Source organism: Silene latifolia, chromosome 5 (genome assembly GCF_048544455.1).
Source record: "Silene latifolia isolate original U9 population chromosome 5, ASM4854445v1, whole genome shotgun sequence".
NCBI lineage: Eukaryota > Viridiplantae > Streptophyta > Magnoliopsida > Caryophyllales > Caryophyllaceae > Silene > Silene latifolia.
Genome location: NC_133530.1, coordinates 10,889,413 through 10,901,114, shown reverse-complemented (window position 1 = coordinate 10,901,114; position 11,702 = coordinate 10,889,413). Strand labels below are relative to the sequence as shown.

The window sequence follows — 11,702 nt, the reverse complement described above, 5'->3', positions numbered from 1 at the left end:
AAGCGTACTCACTCCGACGCTCAAGTCGGTAAACTTAAGGGATAAGTTGTTACTTGGTCGAATGTATATTGTAGAGAGATAAGGAAGATTATACCGATGAATAGTGACTTTTAGGTTAAGTTCGGATCCTTTCCTCAATGAAGGTTGAGGAGTATTTATAGGCTTTCACCTTTTGTCACGTAGTGGCCAAGTGGCCAAGTGGCTAGCAGTGGAAAGATCGATCTACCCCCTACCGAGGACCTATGGCAAAGCCGGCGGGCCCCGTTGACTCACCGCCGAGGGGTCTTGGATATGAGTACGCGGTATGTGTCCCTACCGGCAGTTGCCATGCCGAGACCCAAGCTGACAGGCCGATGGGCTGCATCGGCTAGGCTGTCTAAGCCTGTTGACTTGCTGTGGATATCTTTGACCTTGCTCAATATGTTGACTTGGTCAGCGGTGCAGAATATGCCCCATCAGTTATCATTCCACCGTAAAGGCGTAAAAGATAAACCATCTATGTTTTTGGCCACTATAAGCAAACACACAATTTAGTGACAACAAAATTTTAGTTTTTAATTTTAATTTTAACCGTTAATAATATAAACTCTTAAGAGCTCTCTTTCACAATAGTTATGTGACTCAAAAGATTTTGGATTGATACTCAAATTTCAATGATGACTTCTACTTATAATCATAAGATCACCCTACCTTATGCTAATCTTTCAATGTGTGACAATTCTACTATTTATACGTAGTATATTCACAATACTTCCCTTATTTTTCAATGTTGGACAAATAGCATACTAAGAAATACACCATCTTTTTCACACCTAGCTTGACATCCAACCCAAATCCCGAAATAGGGACAATTGCTACTCATTATATCTAATATTAGTTATATTTAATAATATGAGAAAATACTATATGTTAATATTCGTACGTTCAACATCCAATACGATTAATAATGAGCAAATACTAACAAACTAATTTTATCTAGAGTCTAAAGTTTTTCGCACGTACATAGCTAACATTTGTGCAATTATATCTTATTGCTAACAAACTAATCTTATCTAAAGTCCAATGTTTTTCTTACGTAAAATTTTTTTTTCTTAAAAATATTAAGTAGTTTTTAAGAGTTGGACTCTCTAGATGAAAAAATGTTAAAACTTGAAAAATTAACATTATGTAATGTTACTTTTAAAGTCTCTTATATAATAACTATACTACTGATGTATGTTCGTTATTTAAAAATGCAGCTTAAAAATTTAAAAATAAATAACTTATTTCTAAATTACTAAATTTGAGTAGAAAAGGAGATGATATAACTATATATAATTATATAATTGTGAAACCACCAAAATCAAAAGTATAATACAAATAAATTTCACTATTGTGGAGGTAATAATACAAACTCTTATAAGAGTTATCTAAGACAATACTTAAAAGACTCAAAAGATTTTGGGTTGATATTTAAGCTCTAAGGATGACTTATATTTATAATCATAGGATTACCCCACATTATGTTAATCTTTCGTGGGGCAATTCTACTATTTATAATAATAGGATCAGCACACATTATGTTAATCTTTCGATGTAAGACAATTTTACTATTTATAATAGGATGACCCCACCTTTTCTACTATTTATACGTAGTATGTTCACCACATCTACTTTATTTTTCAATGTGTGGCATATTGTGGGATATATCTGTATGCATCCCTTTAATTTAAGGATTATAACGAATCATAAAGTGATGAATACTAGTCATAAAATTAAATTGCATTAACAAAAGGTAGAGAATTAGAAATAACCTTCGGTCCTTGCTAATTCGGCCTATGAACAATATCACAATGATATTCTCCTATCAGTTGCACCCAAGATGCTCCGAGAAATGCCCTTTGATTATGCTAGAATCGATCCAAAAATTAACTTATTAATTTTTAGGTATTTTTGTGTTTTTCGTAGAGATGAGAGACAATTAGGTTAGAATGAAATTAGGTATAGGTTTTGTGACATTTTTTTAATTATTACTCGGTAGTTCGTTTATGATCTTACCCCACATGAACTCTAATAGAAGTATAATACTTATAATATTAACATATTAATTAACTTTAAATAATGCTATTATTAATCTTATTTCCAAGGTTTGTTATCTTTTTATCATTATTATTATAACACTATGAGGTATTTCATTAAAGTTGGAGATTCTCTAATCACTCGAAAAAAAGCTTCTTTTATTAATATAGATAGATAGATAGATATAAATATAGATTAAAGGTAAAACTTGTTTGTGATATGTTTTCTATATAACGACAGTCCGATATGTATTTTAGGGTGTGTAAGAGATGTAGCGGTAGAGTTGGCATTGGGCCGTGCTGGGCCGGCCCGCGTGCCGGCCCATCGTGCCTTCCCCAAAAATTGGCCCGGCCCAGGCACGGATATTGGGCGGCCGCGTGCGTGTGCCGGCCCACTCACCCAAATCTCCACCGCGGCCCGCTCCCCTGCACGCCTGGGCTTTCGTGCTCGGGCCGTGCCTGGCCCATGGGCTAATCGTGCCTAGCACGTGGGCCGGCCCAATAACCTTAGTATTTTTTTTCTAAATACTCTTTTATTTATATAAATAATGAATATTAACGATTTAAATATATATTTTATTAAATATTAATGTACTTGATGTCTTGATTAGTTGATTGCTTGTATTTTTAATGTAGTAGATTTAATTAAATAATTAAAAAATGATATTAAAAAATGGAATTTAATTAAATAATTAAGAAACGGGCCAAATCTCGGGCCGTGCGTGCCGAGCCCGCCGTGCCTGGTTCGTGCTTGGACCCTCCGTGCTTGGGCCGTGTCGTGCCTAGGCACGGGAATTTCCAAAAAATGCAGCCGCGGCCCGCCTCAAACCCGTTCGTGCCGTGCCCGTACCATCAGTATTATTCATCCGTGCCGTGTCGTGCCCGTGCTGGACTCGTGCCGTGCCCGTGCCGCCCGCCTTAGCCCGGCCCGGATTGCCATCTCTATGTAGCGGCAACAATGATATCTCCACCGTGGTAATATGTGATGATCACCACAGAAGGAGAGTGTTGTATGGAAATTTATCCATGACCCTTTTGAGTGAGATGTGTGCTCGGGTTTTTAGGTTGATTTATTGTATGAAGGTTTGTCAAATTGTCCTTAAATTTGTATTCATGAGATGATACTATAGATTATATGATAGATGAGATAGTGGATATAGTCATTTGCCGAACCACTTTAAAAATCGTGTTTTTGCATTTTTCCACTTTATATGTGAGCGCCACAAAATTTCAGGATGAACTATTTCAAATAAATTTGAGGATGAATATTGTCGTTTTAAGAGAAATTTACGAATTCAAATGACCTCATCCTTAAACCAGTCTTTTGAAAACTTTTACCCCGTCTAGAATATTTGATTATTGATTATATTACCCCGTCTAAAACGTTGGTGTTGGTATGAAGTATGAACATTGTGTCTAGAGATGGCAGTTGGTCGGGGACCCGACCTAGACCACCACAGTATGAACATTGTGTCTAACAAATTCAATCAAAATAGTTTACTAATCAAACTCCTAGTTGCTAACATTACGGACTGCTGTATAAATACATTCTCAATGCATGGCTAAACAAATATCTGCTCAAATGCTCAATTTTTTTGGGTGCCGAGGGACCCACAGCTGCTATTTTTAGTACCCATAGGATAAAGTCCTAGATATACATGATGTGATAGCCTTCAAACCACATATACCAAGTAAGCCACCCGAGAGTGACAAGGTCGAAAATTAGAAGACAGCCTCGAGCTATAAACACTCAAAATTGCCCTTGAAGAGGCTTAAATCTAAGTCCCTCAAAAATTTCACCCAAGATTTAACTACTCCCTCCACATTTTAATGTTCTTCCCATTTCTCCATTATATGTGAGTAATATTATAATAAAATGGGAAGAACATAGAAATGTGAAGGGAATACTAGATTTCACCCTATTTAATCAATTGTTTGTTGGATCAACTTGAGCCCCATTTACGCCATAATATAATGGTTTACTTTTCTAATAAGGAATATTAGAAACGTATATCAGGTAAAATGGAAGAATATGTCCCAAAATTCCTTATCGTTATTTTAACAAAAACAATATACAAACTAAATGCAATCAACTCAAATTTCAAGTCCAAGACAAATAAAAGCCCAATTCTATACTAATGGAATTGGTGAATAAGCCCATGAGCCAGACAATTCCAATAAGTGGGTTTTATTGCTCTAAATAAATGGCTCACTAAAACTATTTCGACCCATCTCCAATTTTCAATCAACACGCCTTTGCGGAAATATGTTTCAAATACGGAGTAGTTATTTATACTCATCGGAATTGATCAAACTCGACTTATGCCCGATGTGCACTCGAGTATGATTAAATTCAAATTGACCCTATTCGACTTAACTCTACTCAATTTGAAAATTTCTGTTCTCAATCAACCCTTGCTCATTACTGATTGGCGATTACACATCCGACACATTTTCCAATCCAAAATGACCTATTTGTCAGTCCACCCAATAAACTACGGAGTATAAAGAACGAGTTTAATACAGAGCAACTTTTCACAAAACTTTTATTAAAAACACCTCACAATTTTTATTAACTTTTCTTGAACTTACCATTAATACCCCGCATCAGAATTCTCTAACTACCCCGTCAGCGAAAACGAGTATGAATTGTCGTTGAAAAGTTTAGCTCCAAGTTAAAATCCAGAAGACCAAGACTTGAACCATTGTTCAACCTTTACCATACAAGTATCAATCATGAACATATTATCCACAACGACAAAGACTTAACCTCGTACGAACGTTGTAAATTCACCAGCAATTCAGCAAACGTAGAGAATGGGCCAAATATGTCTTAGTCTATGATCACTATCATAGTACAAGGTGATTTGTACGGACTGATCTATAAATACATGCATACAATAACCTTCTACTCAACCAAACAAATATTACAAATTCACTCGATATTTACATTAATAAATTATCAAGAATAATTTTACGAAAAAGATGACGACCCATTTTCCACCCAAATTATATAATAACCTTCTCATAGTATTCTTTTATGCCTTGCTAACTTTCTGTAGTTGCAAAGTTGCATCATCATCAGAGGTTAACGACAACCACGTCCAATGTGTTGGGAGTGAGCGAGATGCCCTGCTTCACTTTAAACAGGGCATTCGTGTCGACCATTGCGGGTACCTCTATGATTGGGGGCGCAGTCAGGAATGCTGCCAATGGCACGGTATTCGCTGCAACAACCAATTTGGCCATGTCATCAGTCTCAAACTTGGTGGCTTCGTCTCTGATAATAGTGGCTTCCAGCCTTGTTTAGAAGGTACACTCGGTAATTCTCTTCTTGACTTGAAGCATTTGAAATATTTAGACCTAAGTATTAATAACTTCACAGAAGCATTACCTAAATTTATAGGTTCACTTGCTAGCTTAGAACACCTTAACCTCTCATATGCTGGGTTTACGGGTGTCATTCCTCAAGAAATCGGAAATCTTTCAAGACTAACATCCCTTGACCTTAAAATTCTGCCTTTTAACATGAGGGTGGATAGCTTGTGGTGGCTTTCACGTATGAGGTTGTTAAGGGAAGTTGATTTGGGTGGCATTGATCTAAGTGTTTTTACAAATACTTGGCTCTCTATTGTTAACAATCTTCCTTCCTTACGAAAGCTTCGTTTGGATGATTGTGGACTATCTCTAAACTCGCCATCTTCTTTTTCATATATTAATTCATCCACAACACTCAGTGTCCTTAGCCTAGCATATAACAACTTGAATGACACATCAGTATTTGAGTGGTTGTTGAACTTGAGTGGACTCGAGACAAACCTTTCATACCTTGACCTCTCGGCTAATGAAATGTTTGGAAACGATGTGCAACTGTCCGGACATGCTATGAAACTACTTGATAACTTATGTAGCTTGAAAACCTTAGATTTGTCTTATACCGGTCTCAACTACAAGTTCTCTGACATCGTCCAATCCTTTTCTTCATGTCCACACAAGCCATTAGTGTCTCTACAACTAAGCAAAAACCAAATTTGGGGCTCGATTCCAGATAGCATTGGCTTCTTTTCTTCCTTAAGGGTATTAGACGTCGCTAATAATCAGCTGAATGGTACTATTACTCAATCCCTTGGACGACTTACGATGCTTGAGAGGTTGTATCTTACTTCAAATTCTTTGAACGGAACTCTCAAAATCGCCCACCTATCTAACCTCTCAAAACTACGTGCGCTGAGCTTGTCATATAACGCAGAAGTAGTTGTTAAGATTAGCTCTTATTGGATTCCACCATTTCAGCTAGATAGCCTCGATTTAAGGTCATGTAAGATAGGCCCTCATTTCCCAAGGTGGCTTCTAACTCAAAAAAACTTGTTCATGCTTGATATATCCAATGCGGGTATTTCAGACACCATTCCTATTTCTTTTTGGAACTCGAGCTTGGGGCCGAGAATGAACATGCTAGACCTGTCTAACAATATGTTTTATGGTACAATTCCAGATGTATCAGTCACCTTTAAGAGTGTTTTTGAAATTCACTTAAGTAGCAACTATTTTGAAGGTGAAATACCCTTATTCCTAAGGAATAATGTTTCAGACCTGTATCTAAATAAAAACCTATTTTCAAAAGGCCTTGCTACTTTCCTGTGCCCAAAATCCCAACTATCTCTTGCCTATCTCGACCTATCAAACAACTTGTTTTCAGAAAAGTTTCCGGATTGTTGGAGCTATTTCGATCAGTTAAGTGCCCTCCATCTACAGAACAACAATCTTTGGGGAAATTTACCATCATCCATGGGTACGTTACACCAGCTCAATGCTCTACACTTGAGCAACAATAATTTATCTGGTGAATTACCCGTATCTCTAGCAAATTGCAAGTCATTGGTAATTCTCGATCTTGCAAATAATTCATTGATTGGCCATATACCCCCTAGCTTCGGGCATAGTTTTGGGAATCTTGGCATTCTTAGCCTACGACATAATAGCTTTTTCGGTGGTCTACCTGCTAGCTTTTGTGATCTTTCTCAACTCCAACTCCTAGATCTCTCAGGCAATCAAATAACCGGAACCATTCCAAGATGTTTATACAAACTGGAAAGCATGACTAACACAGATAAGTCCTCCTCTCCACTGTTGGATACTGGTTTGGCAAATTATCTAGCCTCAGTCTACGATACCACACAAGTTATGTGGAAAAGAGAAGAACAGGCGTTTGGTGGTCGCAGTTCATTAGAATTACTTAAAGGCATTGATATTTCCAACAATATGCTAGAAGGCCATATTCCAGAAGGCATATCAACTCTCGTTGGTTTAAAATTCTTGAATCTATCAAGAAACAATCTTAACGGAGTTATTATTTCCAGAGCTTGGAGGAGATCTTAAAGCTACTTGGCAAGTGTTTCTATCATATATTTGTTATCATCATTCGTATATTTTACACTTTCTTTATGATTCCTAATTAATAAAGTTTGTATGTTTTTTTTCTTTCTCTCACGGATTGATGTATAGTTGTATACAATGTTCTTCAGGTGCTTCCTCCAAGTTCATATAAACACACTCCCTTGCTTTCAACCTATACTAACGGGAAATCACTCAAACTTTTAGCGTCTTATGAAACTATTTTATGTTATGCGATGCCAATCCAATAATTCAACTAGAACTCGCATCTAAATACCCATTAACTTACCCATTAAAAAATTAACATATACAAATACTAATTCCAAAATATGGTTCCAGATACTTCTAATGTATAACCGTGTCGTATGATAACTTATTTAACAACATTATTCGAAGTTAAAAATAGAAGTTAGCATCATGATTATAAGTACATTTTTTATAAGTACAAAGGTGTTGCATATGCTGCAAATCTCAATATACTCGTACATATTTGGTGATACCTCTGTAGCTACCGAACTGTGAGTATTTTGCAAATCTCAATATATATTTTGGTGATTCACTCCTCTATGTTTCAAGCCAACACTTAGTTAACAAAAGTGCTCAACTTAACAACTATTACTCATTACTTCGTATATATTTAATATTAATGTATTTTTGTGCAAGTAATTGATGTTAACTGTCATGATCAATTATCCATAATCAACAATTTTACTGGTTTTCCAGTGAGCTGTCTCTGATTCCTTAACATAATGCTGAAATTTTAGTTTGAGGCGCATAGCGAAGGCGCGTGCCTATAGGTTATGAGGTTCACTGTTTTTTTTTTTTTTTGTATGAGCCTATAAATTAATTGATTCGATAACCTAGGCAATACTTCCAAAAAAAATGGTAGTTTCAGATAATAAAGACAGAAAAATACTACGTCCCATTTCACATATCATTGGTTAAATTAACCGTAATACAAAGTGGTTAACTACTATCGAAACCAGCTCATAAAACAGAATCTTAAGAAGGTAAAATAGCAGAGAGAGAAAAATAGAGAAGATGAATTCAACTGCAGAGAAAGAAAAACAGCAAACAGAGAAACGTGAACAGAGAAGAAGAAAACACAGAGAAGAGGAGAGAAAAAGTGAAGGACAAAAAAGCTGAAAAGAAAGAAAAGAAGAACAAACTAACCTAGCAATGGTGCAGCCGTGGTTGGTTGCAGGCACAGCAATGGTGAAAGAGAAGAAGAACTGATTGTAGAGAAAGGATAGCAGCAACAATTACTTCACCTGGTATTATGATGACTACTGCATTGGCGAAGGTTGTGTGCAGTGTGATTATTTTCGCAGTGCGGCTTTCTTCCTGGTTGTTGAAGACTTAGTTTCGTTCTTTCATTTTTGCTCAAATCATCATTACCATCTTTACTGACTGTAGTTGTTGCAGTGAATGAACTTCTTCTTCCACTCCACAGATATCTGCCTTTTTCGCCTTCTTTTCTTCAAAATTACTCCCTCCATCTCAATCATTTGTTTACCTTTCATTATAATACCTTTCACAATGAACAGAAACAGTAAACAAATGATCGAGACTGAGGGACTATCACTTCAGATTAACTTCAAACAGACACAAGCAATTTTAATGTTCGTGTTGGTTTCTGCAAAAGAAGAAAATTCATATGAATTAGAATTACATCTGATAGTGTTTTGAAAATGTGAATTGATTTTCTTTTCATGTTTTGAATGTAGAAATTAAAATGTTCCAATTCAATTTCATGTGGATTTAACTTGGAAACTCAATCTCTCAATAATGTTTCGGAAACATGTCATTGGAATTGGATTGGGCGCGGTGGGTTCCGATTAGGGTTGGGTTACATCCATGACCCACCTCCACCATTTTGACAAGAATGGCTACTATGGTCTATGGGGTATGAATTTGAGAGCTCCAAAATTTAACTACATTGGAATTAAAAAGGAATTTTGTCAATTACCTAATTCAAAGGTTTAGCAAACACGTGAAATGTGTCAATTACCGAATTCAATTTCAATTGTAAGCGGAATTTTAACCAAAGTTAAAAACATAATTGCAAAGCTAAACCAAACCAATCACAGAAACACAAAGATGATGAATAAAGGAAATCAAACAACAAAAACAAACTAACAAACCCTATGAAATTAAATACCCAGTAGAGTGATTAAAAAAACGATTTTAAATTGAAAATTAGGGTTTTTACCGGTTGTGATCGGCAATTCGCCATGGCCGTCGCAATCGCCGGTGTCGCTGTGTTTGGAAAATGAATTAGAAGAGTAGTCAGTCGTCTACACTCATCTGTGTAATGAAACAAAGGAAACGCAATTGAGGAAGGGAATTAAATGTTACGGGGTGGAGAATTTTTTAAAGAGTTCATTTTATCTTAAAATAATATTTTCTTCGTCCCGGTTATTTGTTTCCTTTTTTATTTGGGTGTTTATTTACACTAGAGATCACATGTCCCACATTTATATTCCATCATGTGTGTCTCATTTCTTTAAAATCTTGACACATCACACTTGAAATAATAAAAATGGTAATATTATATACCAAAGTGCTAATGTGTCATTAGGAGAGGTAATGGGACATGAAATGGGACAGAGGATATGCTCTGGTTTATTTACGCATTACACATTTCTTATATACTAAGAGAATAAAATTCTCAAAAGTTTTTCCCTCCAAAAGAAATTCTTTTTAAAAAGGAAATACGCAAGACTTTCTTTTAATAAACACAAATTGTTCTATAAGACCAATATTTAGGTAGGACTAACCCAATAGCACAAGCCCCAAAAAAATTACTTAATAAAAATATGAAATCAATACTATATATTAAATCTAGAAACCAAAGGACTTCAATGTACTTAAAGAAAGTTATACAAATTAATTATACTATATAATTTTTAATCGTTAGCACCGTGTGATGGACCCAATTGAGGGATCTCAATGCAAATATTATATAGTTTTGGTTAAAATTAAATTATATAGAAGCTTGGTAATTTTCCTAAACATGGTCAATTTTCTTAAAATAAAATAATTAATTAAGATAGTCAATTTCCTTAAAATAAATTATACTATATTGTATAATTCTTTCGATTTGATTTAATATATATATGTAATATATCTATATAAATATATAATTCTCTTAAAATTGCATGCCTAGGTAGTAAAAATAATTTCGTAAGTAAAGAAAAGAATTGTAGTAACATTGGATATAATTATATGATAGTAATCACTCATTTGAAGAGTAAAAGTAACAATATTATCAGCGAGATTAGTGAAAGTGGTAAAAATAACAACGGGGGTAGTGAATAATCAATATTAATGCGACAATAGTGAAAGTAACAATAATTACGGCGGGAGTAGTGAAATTATTAATATTAATGCGGCATTAGTGACAGTAACAATAATTACGGCGGGAGTAGAGAAAGTAACGATGATTACGGGCAAGTAATGAACTTTTATTACTATTGTTTCATTAATAAGAGTAAAATATTAATAGCGGAAGTAGTGAATTTGTCTCAAAATTTATTACATCGTAATTTTAGGATATCCCATAGAAAAATATATTAATGGTAAATTTATGGGTTATGCAACTTTAAATAATTTTATTTAATGAAAAAAAATTAATGGTAAGTAGAGGTAGCCTGAGTGAAGCCGGGCACCAATACTAGTAATACTTTTATTTTCATAACCTAATATTTTAAATTAATAACTTATATATTTAAATATGTTAGTTTTTACGGAGTATTATAAAGTATAAAGTTATCAAAATAAAATCAAAAACTTAATATATCAATGTTTTTGCTTGGGCTTTTCTTTTATTGGGCCAGTCCTATGCTATAAGACGGTCTTATAGGAGAGTTGTTGTTTAATAAATTATTGTTTTTTCATTAAACCTTTTAATCACTATAAGCCATGTTTGGTAAACAACATATTAGGTGAAATTAGTAGATTCGGCTTAAATATTAGTTTGACCAATCAATCTACTAATTTTACGTGTTTGGTTAATAGCATATTCAGATAGCATATTGACCAAAATCTATTGTTTTTGAATATGCTGCTAGTAGCAGCATATTGAGTTTATACATGAAAATGCTAGATTTGTCATATAATCTGCTAGTTACTAAAAACGCTTTCTTAATTCTGCTAATTTCATATGATGGTCAAACCTGCTACTAAAATCTGCCAACCGTATTCTGCTAACGCTATCTGCTATCATTAATCTGCTTCTGTTGTTTGCCA

At 34.8% G+C, this 11,702-nt stretch overlaps 1 long non-coding RNA gene across 1 annotated transcript; it reads right to left on the bottom strand.

The window, feature by feature from the left end:
• Window positions 1-1,804: 1,804 nt before the first annotated feature.
• LOC141656673 (uncharacterized) lies at window positions 1,805-9,857 on the bottom strand. Its single transcript, XR_012548548.1, has 3 exons — window positions 9,664-9,857; window positions 8,625-9,087; window positions 1,805-1,889 (listed from the first exon to the last, which is right to left on the bottom strand). It is a non-coding gene; the product is annotated as an uncharacterized LOC141656673 (long non-coding RNA).
• Between the last annotated feature and the right edge of the window lie 1,845 nt (window positions 9,858-11,702).